This window comes from Salvelinus namaycush, chromosome 9, assembly GCF_016432855.1.
Source record: "Salvelinus namaycush isolate Seneca chromosome 9, SaNama_1.0, whole genome shotgun sequence".
NCBI classification, from domain to species: domain Eukaryota; kingdom Metazoa; phylum Chordata; class Actinopteri; order Salmoniformes; family Salmonidae; genus Salvelinus; species Salvelinus namaycush.
In genome coordinates, this window is record NC_052315.1 from 12164861 (window position 1) to 12179479 (window position 14619).

General features: G+C 42.7%; 1 long non-coding RNA gene across 1 annotated transcript; it reads right to left on the reverse strand.

Annotated features, from left to right (window-relative positions):
* Positions 1–12252: 12252 nt before the first annotated feature.
* LOC120053363 lies at positions 12253–13688 on the reverse strand. The gene is made up of 4 exons (XR_005477499.1): positions 13354–13688; positions 12981–13104; positions 12454–12540; positions 12253–12323 (listed from the first exon to the last, which is right to left on the reverse strand). It is a non-coding gene; the product is annotated as an uncharacterized LOC120053363 (long non-coding RNA).
* Positions 13689–14619: the final 931 nt, after the last annotated feature.

The window sequence follows — 14619 nt, forward strand, 5'->3', positions numbered from 1 at the left end:
ACCCATATTTATGCTTTATTTTCCCTTGTAACAATGTACAAATGGTTAAAGTACACAACACTGTAAATATACATATGACATTTGTAATGTCTTTATTGTTTTGAAATGTTTACTGTTAATTTTTATTGTTTATTTCACTTTTGTATATTATCTACCTCACTTGCTTTGGCAATGTTAACATGTTTCCCATGCCAATAAAGCCCCTTGAATTGAGATAGAGGGAGACAGAGAGAGAGAGACAGCCAGAGAGACAGCCAGAGAGAGAGACAGCCAGACAGAGACAGACAGAGAAAGAGAGACAGAAAGAGAGAGAGTTTGAGTTTTAAATAACCTTTACTGGGTCTGGGAACCCACAACACGATAAACACTCATACAAAACCATGGTTACACATCAATTAAAAACACAACATCAAATCTACCTCCACAGTAACTAAACACAACAGCCTCTGAATAACCCAAATACTCATAAACAGATCAATATTGTTAACCATTTTGTAATAGGCAAACTCAACTCTGTCTCGCTGCCAACATCCCTCCAGCATTCCCACCACATCCACAGACCCCTGTCCCCGAATACTGTTCTTTCGTGTCTTCCATATTGCTAATGTAGCTGCCCCTTGACACAAAGTTAAGCAAGAGAACTACACCCCTTCGACTAAACCTGTACTTTGGCCCAAATATAAACTGTTGGGAAGAGAAAACCTCTCCCAGAGCTGAGAACCAGCTAGTGATCAGGTCAATCATCCCAACCCACCTGGGACACTGTAAAAACAGATGTGCCAGAGTCTCAGACTCAGCACAGACTGGACACCCTTCCCCAACAGTAGGATCCAGGTGTACCAGATGCATATTGGTGTCTATGGCTCCATGTATTATCCTCCGTTGGAGGTCAGCTGTCCTCTTTTCAATAGGTAGTTTATATAAAGACCCCCAACAGCCTTTTGGGGAGGCACCTGGACCAAACACACCCGCCCACCTCGTCGATTTGACCCCTTCCAGGGAAGAAGCATGGGACAATTTTCCACAGATTTTGTACATGGCCTTCTTGTCCACCGCCTTGAACTCCCTCAGCTCCGGGGTATCCAAGGAAAGCAGCATCCCCACGTCCTCCTCGAATGCCCCGGCCGCAGCACTAACATTCAGCGCAGGGAACACATAATCCAGACCCTCCGTCCACCGATCAGAATTGGAAGTGTCAGTCACATACTGCCGATGAAATACAGGCAAGGAATTACAGTCCTCAGCTACGACCTTCCTCAGTAGGCGAGATGATCGGATCCCTGCTCTTTCTCTCAGCTCCTCCAACGATCTGCTCCTGCTCTGCATCAGATGACCCAGCTCGGTACACCCCACACCTAAAAAACATGAACGTAGGCTGGCTGAACCCAGAGCACGGGACTGGATGGCAGTGTTGTAAAAAAGAGGCTCTTCAAAAAGCCACATCCTTGGTGGTGTGCCGCCCTTACGGGACTTGACAAAAACTCTCCAAGCCTGCATAACAGACTCATAGAACGGAGTCAAGCCAGACAAAATCACCCCCCTCTAGCTTTAAAAGGAAAAGATGCTTGTCTAAGCCCAAACAGCCCGCTCTCCTCATCAATGTGTAGGCTGTGTCGACCCAGCTAGAACCATCACTGTACAACAGTCTCTGGGCTGCTTGAAGCCAGAAAGCCATGATCCTGGAAGAAATGTCCACCAGACCTTGCCCACCCTCATGCAGTGGCAGGTACAGGGCTGCAGCTTTAATCCAATGTTGTCCAGACCAGAATACATTGACAAGGGTCCTCTGAAGCTCTTGTATCAGACCCCCGGTGGCTATAAAATCATTAGTCACAGGGTAGAGGCAGCTACTGTAGACTATTGGCTACCAGCACCCTTCCTCTATAAGACAGCTGGGTATCACCCATTTCCACCTTGACAATCTGGCACACACTTTCTCCACTGCACTCTCCCAGTTCTTTTTCTGAAAGACATTGGAGCCTCCACTGAAGACCCCCTGGTAACCGTGGCGCGGACCCCTTCTGAAGCTGACCTGCCCACAGCGATTCACTCTTTTCACAATTGACTCTAGCTGAGGAGGCCACCTCATACACCTTCAGAGCGTTTGAGAGAACCTTAACATCCTCACCCCCTGTAATAAAAACTGTCACATCATCTGCATACGCAGACAGTGCTATCGTGGGACCCTTCAATACCCCTGGCACAGAGAAACCAGTAAGCCTCGCAAAGCATTGGTTCAATTGCCAGACAATATAACGGTCCTGAAATTGGGCATCCCTGCCTGATACCCCTTTTGACGGGGATAGGGAAGCTCAAACCACCCCCACCCTTCACCATATATGAGGCCCCAGCATACAGTAAACTCATCCAAGACAAAAAACACCCCCAAACCCAAAGGCTTTCATTGTTTTGAACAAGTACTGGTGGTCCACACGGTCAAAGGCTTCTCCTGATCCAAAGAAAGTAAACCCACATTCACATCAGACAGTTTACAAATGTCTAAAACATCTCTTATTAGAAACAAGTTATCAACGATAGAGCGGTCAGGTACACAGTAAGACTGGTCCTTGTGGACCAACAGCCCCAGATACTCTTTCACCCTGTTTAAAAGACATTCAGATGCAATTTTATATTCTGCACACAGCAATGCAACAGGTCAGCAATTTTTGTAGAAGAGCCAAATTCCCCTTTTTTGGCAACAATGAAAGCACAGCACGTTGACAGGATACAGGAAGAGAACCCTTATCAAAAGATTCATACACCACTTCATAAAAATCCCTCCAAAACTGCTTATAGAACTCAGATGGTAAACCATCGATGCCAGGGGCTCGGCCTGATGAGAGCTGCATAACTGCTGTGGACAGCTCATGCAGAGTAATGTCAGAGTTCAAAGCAACTCTCTGCTCAGGGCCCAATTGAGAAAGTCCATGTAACAACTGTTCAGTACACAGAGAATCACAATACTCCGCCTTGTAGAGGGCAGAGTAGAAATCCACGGCATGTTGGCGCATTTCACTGTCATCCGTGGTCACCTTCCCATCAGGGAGACGAAGGCAGACCATCTGTTTGTGTTGCAATGTAGACTGCCCTAGGTTTTTTTTTTTAAAGCACCAGGAGCATCAATATCCTTGAGGGTAGCAAAGCAAGACCTAATCATGGCACCCTTCACTCTCATGTAGAAACGACTTCAGTTCATGTCTCTTGTCCTGTAAGTTCATGACTAGTCTGGGGTCATTCTGAGTGAGCAACTTCAATTCAATAGATTTTATGTCCTGTTCAAGGGCCCAGATAGTCTCTTTAACAACAATATGAGACAGAGCAGTATACTGTTGACAAAACAATTGTATTTGGGCCTTCCCAACCTCCCACCATTGTCTCAAGGACTCAAAATTCCCTTTTGTGACCCTCCATTTTTCCCAAAACAACAAAACCTTTTCACAAAACATGACATCATGTAACATTAAAGTACCAATAAGGTGATGACCTTTGTGGACAGGACAAGTGAATATCAACAGACACATTATGGTGATCAGAGAAACCCACAGGAGTAATGTCACACCTTCCAACCCTTCTACAGTATTGCTCAGATACATACAACCTGTCTAAACTTGCTGTACTGACACCACCTTCATTAACTTTTAACCATGTGTACTGCCTAACTTTTGCATTCCTTACTCTCCACACATCAGAAAGCTCAAACTCAGTTAATAGAACAGACAGACAAGTAGCAGACCGCAGGTGAGGTTCTTCAGAAGTTCGGCCCAGGGAAATGTGCTCATCTGTGGGGACACAAATGCGCACAGGAACACTGCCTGATCTAACGACCACATGAGGGGACAGCTTTATTACAGGCCATACTGTTTCTAACTGTCTTCATCTCCCCCATAGAAACAACAGTGACAGCACCGTCAACAAAAACGGAAGGGATCTGTTGCAGCTCTGTAGAAGCCTGGCTCTGTACTCTGTCAATGGTAGGTTACGGGGGGACTCTTTGGGGAGATTCACCTACTGCTCACCTCTTGGCCACAGCACAGACATTGACCCTTTCTCTCTCAGCTCATTCACTGTCAAGCCACTAACACCTCTTGTCTGATCACAGCCAAATTACGTTGTTCCTCAAAAGAACAGACATGGAAATAACCAGACATTCACAGCCCAGTAATCTGTACAACATCAGAAATTCATACAGATGGGCCCAAAACAGCACAGAAGAATACCAGAAAGCTACCTGTAACCAAAATATCCTAACACTCTTAGATAACTTTCTGAATACCACATTCACTCACAGTAAAGAAGGCATCAATCTAGCAGTACAAAACATCAACTATATATTCAGGCAAATGGCATAAGAAGCACAATTGAAATTGATAAAAAACAAAACAAAAAAGATCACAGATGACAACTGGTTTGAGGCAGATTGTAAAATAAGAAAAAAACTTAGAACACTATCCAACCAAAAGCACAGAGACCCAAATAATGGTGAATTACGCCTTCATTACTGTGAGACTAAAACTCTATAAACGTACACTCAGAACTAAAAAAGCACAGTACAACCGCAAGCAGCTGACACTAATTGAGGAGTCCATAAACACAAACAACTTCTGGCAAAATTGGAAAAAACTACTAAAATCAAAAAAAGAGGAATTAGCGATACAAAATGGTGACATGTGGACAACCCATTTTAAAACACTCTACAACACCGTTCAAATTGACACAAACGCAGAACAAAGCCAAATTCATGAGAAGTTGAAAGGATTAGAAAAAGCTATAAAGGACAATCAAAATCCATTGGACTCTTCAATTATTGACCAGGAGCTCTATAAGAAACTTCAGGCCCTCAAATAAAAAATAAAAAAGCATGCTGACCTGATGGCATCCTAAATGAGATGCTCAAACTCACTAGTGCAAAATGTCAAATTGGCTATATTAAAACTGTTTAATTTGATCCTGAGTGTAGGTTGTTTCCCTGACATCTGGAATCAAAGATTCATAACCCCAATCTTTAAGAACGGTGACAAATTTGACTAACAATTACAGAAGCATTTGTGTGAACAATAACCTGGGTAAGGTTTTCTGTAGTATTATAAATGTAAGAGTTCTAAACTTCCTTAATAAGCAAAATGTTTTGAGTAAAAGCCAAAGTGGATTTATACCAAAACATTGGACGACCGATCATATTTATACCCTACACACCCTGACAGATAAACATGTCCACCAAAATAATACCATAATATACGCTTGCTTTATCGACTTCCAAAAAGCATTTGATTCTATTTGGCATACATGACTGTTCTACAAAGTTATTGAAAGTGGTGTAGGGGGTAAAACATATGACATAATTACATCAATGTATACTGGCAATACGTGCAACATTAAAATTGGCAAGAAAAGAACAGAATTCTTTAACCAGGGGCGAGGCCTTCGCCAGGGTTGCAATCTGAGCCCTGCACTCTTCAATATTTACAACAACGAATTGGCCACTATTCTAGAAAAATCCTCAGCCCCTGGTGTTAGGCTCCACAATTCAGAGGTGAAATGCCTACTCTTCGCAGATGACCTATGCCTGCTGTCACCCACAGCACATGGCCTACAGCAGAGCCTGGACCTGCTAGAGCAGTACTGCCAGACATGGGCCCTGGCAGTAAACCCCAAAAAGACTAAAATAATGATTTTCCAGAGAAGATCCAGATCTCAGGGAATTAGACCAAAGTTCTAAATTGATACAAATTGAGAACTGAATGAACTGAGAGAGAAAGCACGCAGGGCATTCTACACCATTAAAAAACAAATTAAAATTGAAATACCTATTAAAATTAGGCTAAAACTAATTGAATGCATCATTGAACCAATTGCACTTTATGGCAGAGAGGTGTGGGGTCCACTTGCAAAACAAGATTTCATCAAATGGAACAAACACCCCATTGAAACCCTGCATGCAGAGTTCTGTAAGATTATCCTACATGTCCAGAGGAAAACTACAAACAATGCATGCAGGGCAGAATTAGGCCAATATCCACTAATAATAAAAACAAAAAAGAGCAATTAAGTTTTGGAAACATCTAAAAACATCTAAAATCTCATATCACTACCAAGCCCTGCAATGCAAAGAGCTGAGCAAAGAAAATAGTCCCCTTATCCAGCTGGTCCTGGGGCTGAGTTCACAAACTTGTTCTACTAACACATTGAAGCTTCAGGACCAGAACATCCAATCAATCAGGATAAACCAAATTACAACACAGTCAAAACAAAACTGCATTGATTATTGGGAAACACAAGCACAAAGCAAAATGTAGTGCTATCTGGCCATAAATCGACAGTACCCCGTGGATAACTATTTGACCATGGTTACTGATCAAAACCTTAGAAAAACCTTGACAAAGTACAGGCTCAGTGAGCACAGCCTTGCCATTGAGAAGGGTAGACACAGGAAAACCTGGCTTCCTGTAGAGGAAAGGCTGTGCAACCACTGCACAACAGCAGAACCTGAGACAGAGCTGCATTTCCTGACAAAATGTCAAAAATATAAAACAATTAGTGTCATTTCCCCAAATTTGAAACCCTTATTCAAAGTTTCAAAGACATCTCTGATGAGAGTAGGCTACTCGTCCTGTTGGGGGAGGACGCAGAGAGCTGTGGGTTGGCAGCGCACAACATTGCTGCCTGCCACAAGATGAGGGACAGTGTCTGACAGACCAATCAACCTGCACATGTCCTCTACTGTATGCTTATTGTTATTCTTCAATGTATGGTTATTTTGATCCTTGGTTATTGTTGTCCTGTTGACAATTTTGATTCTTATTATTTTCATATTGTAAATATCCAAAGTAAGCTTTGGCAATATGTACATTGTTACGTCATGCCAATAAAGCAAATTTAATTGAATTGACAGAGAGAGACAGCGAGAGACAGACAGACAGGACAGACAGAGCGAGAGACAGAGCGAGAGACAGAGCGAGAGACAGAGACACAGAGACACAGAGAGAGATGAGTTTCTCTTCTGAAGACACCACTGCACTGCGTTGTGGCTAGCTTGGACACTTTTCCGTAGGAGGTGGAGGTCTTAGGGGCCTGGCTTTGGTTCTCTTCCTCCTCTAAAGGGTTGGGGCTGCAGCTGATCTGACCTGCCTGGCCGTTTTGCTCCTCTCCACCTCCTACACTTGTAGAATCTCTGCCAAGGCGCATTGAAGCTGTTCATGGCGGCCCAACGCCATCAAGACACTTTATGTTGGCGGTAACTTTTTTGGGGCGGTTACCTGTATCTTTAGTGTTACAGCTACTATTCTTACTGTTGTTTCATTATTTTTACGTGTATCACTTCGCTTTGGCAACATCACCGACTTTGTCATTCATGCCATTAAAGCATACAGAATTAGAATTTCAGAGCGAGAAAGATAGCGAGAGAAAGAGACAGCCAGTTGAGCAGTCACATACTGTAGACTAGAGCAGGGGTATTCAACTCTTACTCTACGAGGTCTGGAGCATGCTGGTTTTCTGTTCTACCTTATCATGAGGGCTCTCGAGTGGTGCAGCGGTTTAAGGCACTGCATCTCAGTGCAAGAGGCGACACCACAGTCCCTGGTTCGAATCCAGGCTGAATCACATCCGGCCGTGATTGGGAGTCCCATAGGGCGGCGACTCACTTTCCCAGCCTCTCTGACTTGATGAGGATGGTGAAGTCTGCCAGGTAATTCACCATCAGGTTCAACAGGGACAGAGGCAGGGAGGTTGAGTTGGCAGGTCAGCTTTAGGGTTGGCTGAAGTTAGGGCACATTTGTTGAGTATAGAATGGGTTTATAGATTGGGGTTGTATCAGTGGAGGCTGCTGAGGGGAGGACGGCTCATAATAATGACTGGAATGGAGTGAAAAGAATGATATCAAACACATGAGGGAAAAAAACATGCTTGACACCATTCCATTCACTCCATTCCGCCCTCCCCTCAGTAGCCTCCACTGGGTTGTATGAATGTGCAGAATGAGTGCAGGAGAGGTGTGTGTGTGTGTGTATATATACTGTGCGTCTACTAGGGCTGGGAATTGCCAGGGACGTCACGATACAATATTATCATGATAGTTGAAGTCAGAAGTTTACATACACTTATGTAGTGTGTCATTAAAACTAGTTTTTCAACTACTCCACAAATTTCTTGTTAACAAGCTATAGTTTTGTCAAGTCGGTTAGGACATAGAGACGACTAGCGCTAGCTTATGCTTCCTAGCAATATTTTTAACAGATCGATAAATGTTATTTGTCACATGCGCCAAATACAACAGGTATTTGGGAAAAGTGTAGTAGCCCTCTCTCTAGAACGATTGATTGATTAATTGACTATATTGAATCATCAATCGCTTTCTCTAGAGAGTGTGGGTGTCTGTGTATTGAGAGACTACATGTGGCTTTTTTATACCTGTTGTATTTGGCGCATGTGACAAATAACATTTATCGATCTGTTAAAAATATTGCTAGGAAGCATAAGCTAGCGCTAGTCGGCTGTACCTCCACCAAAACTCTGGTATTATTGATCCTATAGCTTGTTCTCCATCTTTTTAAATAGTGAGCCAACATGTTTCCAGAACTTTTATCTCCATGACTGATGTTGTATCGTATCGGCACCTACAGTTGAAGTCTGTATCTTACAGTGAAATGCTTATTGACAAGCCCTTAACAAACAATGCATAAAAAATAAAAAATGCTTATTGACAAGCCCTTAACCAACAATGCATTAACTTCTTAGCGCTAGGGGTCAGATTTTATCTATTTATTTATTTTAAATAACGTGCCCAACGTAAAGGGACATTTTCTCTGGCCCAGATCGTAGAATATGCATATAATTTACAGATTAGGATAGAAAACACTCCAAAGTTTCCAAAACTGTCAAAATATTGTCTGTGAGTATAACAATACTTATTCTGCAAGCGAAAACCTGAGAAAATGTAACCCGGAAGTGATATTATTATTATTATTATTTTTTAATCTGTGTTCCCTGGCCCGTCTAACCTCCATTTAAAGAGGTATCAACCAGATTTATTTTCCAATGGCTTCCTCAGGCTGTGACCAGGCTTTAGACATAGGTTCAGGCTTTTATTTTGAAAAATGAGCGATATTTTTCAAAAGTAGTCAGGTGTCCTCTGAATATTTCCTGCGCGCGACAGAGGGGCTCCCCATTTTCCGTTTCTCTCTTAAAGAATAGGTTATGGTCCGTTTGAAATATTATCGATTATGTTTGTTAAAAACAACCTGAGGATTGATTATAAAAATCATTTGACATGTTTCTACGACCATTACGGAAACTTTTTGGAATTTGTCGAACGGAACACGGCTTTTGTTTTCTCAACATAATGCGCAACTCAAATGGCGTTTTTTTGTGTGATAAAAGTCATATTTATCGAACAAAAAGAACATTTGTTGTGTAACTGGAAGTCTCGTGAGTGGAAACATCCGAAAATTATCAAAGGTAAGCGATTAATTTTATTGCTTTTCTGACTTTCGTGACCATGCTAATTTGGGGCTAGCTGTTGTAGCATTGAAAGCTACACTCACAAAAGCTTGGATTTCTTTCGCTGTAAAATAGATTTTCAAAATCTGACACGATAGGTGGATTAAGAACAAGCTAAGCTGTGTTTTGGTTTATTTCACTTGTGATTGCATGATTATAAATATTTTTAGTAATGTTTATGCATTTGGCGCCCTGCAATTCTAGCGGTTGTTTAGGAAAGTGATCCCGTAAAAGGGATCCGTAGCTCAGAGAAAATAAAAAACATTTTTTATTTTTAAATTTAAGTTAAATAAATAAATAAAAAAGTAACACAAAATAACAATACAGAGGCTGTATACTGGCGGTACCTGTACTGAGTCAATGTGCGGGGGTACAGGTTAGTCTCAAAGTATCAATATAATATCATCCAAAATAATATATGTAACTTTATCGATCCCCCCGCCATCACTAACATTATGTGTGTTCATACTGCGTGGCTCTGTACGTATTGTGCATGTGTGAGACTCACAGGGGGCTTGTGGTTGAAGCCCTTGACCCTGATGACCAGGCAGCTTGTCGTTAAAACCCTTGACCCTGATGACCAGGCAGCTTGTGGTTGAAGCCCTTGACCCTGAAACCAGGCCATGATCCCCGGCGATCAGTTTGTACTCCAGCTGGGCCATGTCAGCCTCGTAGGCCAGCTCTGCCAGGTTGTGGGCCAAGATGTTTACAAAGATGTCAAACAGCACCAGGCTACAGGGCCACAATACATACACATTTAGAGTGACTTTGAAAGAAAAAATGTCAACATCCACAACCACTAAGTAAGGGGTTTGTTTTCAGATAAAATACTAACTTCTCTGGAGATTGCTGAAAATTAGGGAAAGTATTAAATAAACTTAAACAAGATATCATTTGAAATGTGTCAGCCTACTAACATTTCTGTCTTAAACATATTGAAAAATAGTAAATCCCAGGTGTCACTGCAATTCCCTTAGGTTATGTACACACTACCTAAGTAGGAGTTATATACACACTACCTAAGTAGGCATTATACAGTGGGGCAAAAAAGTATTTAGTCAGCCACCAATTGTGCAAGTTCTTCCACTTAAAAAGATGAGAGAGGCCTGTAATTTTCATCATAGGTACACTTCAACTATGACAGAAAAAATGAGAAGAAAAAAATCCAGAAAATCACATTGTAGGATTTTTAATGAATTTATTTGCAAATTATGGTGAAAAATAAGTATTTGGTCACCTACAAACAAGCAAGATTTCTGGCTCTCACAGACCTGTAACTTCTTCTTTAAGAGGCTCCTCTGTCCTCCACTCGTTACCTGTATTAATGTTTGAACTTATAAAAGACACCATAAAAGACACCTGTCCACAACCTCAAACAGTCACACTCCAAACTCCACTATGGCCAAGACCAAAGAGCTGTCAAAGGACACCAGAAACAAAATTGTAGACCTGCACCAGGCTGGGAAGACTGAATCTGCAATAGGTAAGCAGCTTGGTTTGAAGAAATCAACTGTGGGAGCAATTATTAGGAAATGGAAGACATACAAGACCACTGATAATCTCCCTCAATCTGGGGCTCTTCGCAAGATCTCACCCCGTGGGGTCAAAATGATCACAAGAACGGTGAGCAAAAATCCCAGAACCACACGGGGGGACCTAGTGAATGACCTGCAGAGAGCTGGGACCAAAGTAACAAAGCCTACCATCAGTAACACACTACGCCGCCAGGGACTCAAATCCTGCAGTGCCAGACGTGTCCCCCTGCTTAAGCCAGTACATGTCCAGGCCCGTCTGAAGTTTGCTAGAGAGCATTTGGATGATCCAGAAGAAGATTGGGAGAATGTCATATGGTCAGATGAAACCAAAATAGAACTTTTTGGTAAAAACTCAACTCGTCATGTTTGGAGGACAACGAATGCTGAGTTGCATCCAAAGAACACCATACCTACTGTGAAGCATGGGGGTGGAAACATGTTTTGGGGATGTTTTTCTGCAAAGGGACCAGGACGACTGATCCGTGTAAAGGAAAGAATGAATGGGGCCATGTATCGTGAGATTTTGAGTGAAAACCTCCTTCCATCAGCAAGGGCATTGAAGATGAAACGTGGCTGGGTCTTTCAGCATGACAATGATCCCAAACACACCGCCCGGGCAACGAAGGAGTGGCTTCGTAAGAAGCATTTCAAGGTCCTGGAGTGGCCTAGCCAGTCTCCAGATCTCAACCCCATAGAAAATCTTTGGAGGGAGTTGAAAGTCCGTGTTGCCCAGCAACAGCCCCAAAACATCACTGCTCTAAAGGAGATCTGCATGGAGAAATGGGCCAAAATACCAGCAACAGTGTGTGAAAATCTTGTGAAGACTTACAGAAAACGTTTGACCTCTGTCATTGCCAACAAAGGGTATATAACAAAGTATTGAGATAAACTTTTGTTATTGACCAAATACTTATTTTTCACCATAATTTGCAAATAAATTCATTAAAAATCCTACAATGTATTTTCTGGATTTTTTTTTCTCATTTTATCTGTCATAGTTGAAGTGTACCTATGATGAAAATTACAGGCCTCTCTCATCTTTTTAAGTGGAAGAACTTGCACAATTGGTGGCTGACTAAATACTTTTTTGCCCCACTGTATACACACTACCTAAGTAGGCGTTATAAACACTACCTGAGTAGCCCAAGCTAACAAGAGTCATTACCAGTTAAGTTAACAAAAACACATACCACCACACCTTCTTGAACCAGAGACAGCCTCTCTCGTTGTTCACTATCCACACCGGGACATCTGTGTCTTTACAGTCCAACGGTTTCAGGGTGAAATCCGTTGCTATGGAAACAAAAACTGGGATAGCAATATGAATATGGCAAAGCATGTATAACAATATCAATAGACCAAAAAGTGAATGTTGTAGAGTGGATGTGATTGGTACACAACAATGTCCATCATCTGTACTGACCAATGAACTTGTTCTCAGCGGGCAGGTGGAGGTCAGGGTTGAGGTCAAAGTCTCTGGCCCAGCGCTGTGGCCACTCCTCAGTGAGGTCTGCCAGGACAGAGGAACAGGACACTCGGGTTACATCCCAAAGCACCCCATTTACTATCCAGTGCACAGCTTCTGATCAGGGCCCATAGGGCTCAGTCACAGACACAGTCCAGGCCAAACACACCATATTAACATCACACACACGATCATGTCACTGAGTATGTGGAGTGATCTATGGAATGAACATATTCTGGAACGAGATATTGATAACAATGACTGTGGGCCTAATTTCAGTCAATCCCTGTAACTGGGCTTCAAGGATAAGTTTACAAAAAAACTAGGGCAGCACTTTCTTTTAAAGTATATACATTACCATGTATTTCCATGAAAATGACATGGTCATTACAGAATGAGATACTATTAAAAAAATGTATCCAACATCCTTCTGAAGGTGGCTGAATATAATGTCCAACACAACCCTGCAACACAACCCTGCTTACCCTCCTAGCTGTAGTTGGTGCTGAACCACTTCTCCTCCAGGGAACAGTGGCCCTCGTGCTCTGGAGACAGCAGAAGCAGTCTGGCCCTCTGTGGGGTGAGCAGGGCCAGGGCTGAGGAGATCACCTGTAGAGGACACACACAAAGTATACAGTTGCGTTGGTGCATTACAGCTGCAGTACAGGCTTTAGTATTGGCTATTGTTCTGCCAATATGTTACTGTGGCGCAACCTAACATTTTAGGGCCAACCAACTGTACAAATAGTGTCAGGAAATTAGCCATTCCAGATGAATTAGGAATGATCCCATCTCTACTCGGTGAGACTTATGCAGCTATGTATACATTTTTCATTTTAAGTTGATCTTACACAGTACCTGTACTTCTTGGGATCGCTGGGTGACTTGTCTGGAGGTCTCCCTGGACTTCCTCTCCTCCTCCTCGGTCCGTGGGCTCGGCTTGAGGTGGCGATGGTTCACCATGGTCCGGTGCAAGCACCTGCCAAGGGCCGCCCGCCTGCTGCAGAACTATTCGCTTTATTCGTCTGAGGCATTCTCTCGGGGGGGTTACAGGTTTCGCACAGCAAACCCTCAGAGAGCACAGCATACAGAGTCAAGAATGTGTGAAATTGAGCAAGCATTCCAAATCAACCCTTAGCTCCTGCACCACACCCACTCATGTAAATCTGAAAGGATCTGATAGATTTAACTGATATGGTAATTACATCACCTTGCCTTATGAGAGGCTGGGTTGAAGTTCCGCAACATTGCCTGCACCTATCCAATCTTTTCAGATCTACAGGTAGGAGCAGGTGGGTCCATTTGATTAGAGAATCAGAAGGGAACTGTGACAGTAGAGAGAACAAAGTTGCATGCAGCGGGCGCCAGCATTTACGGTTTAGTAATCCCAACCTGCCATTCAATCGTCGCTTTCAGAATACAAAACTGCTCAGTGACGAACATGTAAAACAATACCATAAACAAATCAAATATTGGCTATTATTGTACAGAATTTGTACATTTTGCTAGCTACTCACCTTATTTCTAAATGATGAAAGCTGTAGCCTCGACAACCTAGCTATCACACTACACAGTTTTGTGGAAGCCGCGATATAATTCGCTGGGAGCAATGGACATAGCAACAACGGAGAATCAGATTGCCTCAAACAGATTTTTTTTCACGACATAAAGCTTTTTATAACTAACCCTTGATAGACCGTAGCCTGTCGTTTCCAATGGGTGCAGAATCATAGTGGGCAGAACAAGCAAGGTGGTGGGCAGAGCCAAGAACGAGCTAGCGGGATCCTATTGGCGCGTTCAAGGCATGTATTTGCATATTTTCGTTAGAGAACGCCTACTCTGTGAAGTGCGTGTGTGCAGTAACTCAATTCGCCCTTGCACTCCTTCTAAATAACTTATTTTTTTAATTGACAAAGGGTACAGTCTACAAAACTTTGTCCTCTCTGTTCATAACATGGTTAGCAGATGTTAATGCGAGTGTAGCGAAATGCTTGTGCTTCTGTAGCGGGTTTCTTATGTACCACAGGAGAACCAAGAAATGAAGAACGACACCACGGCTCTCTTTTAGGCTTTTATGTTGATCTGCTGCAATAGTATTGTGAAAAGACAGGACAGGAACACATC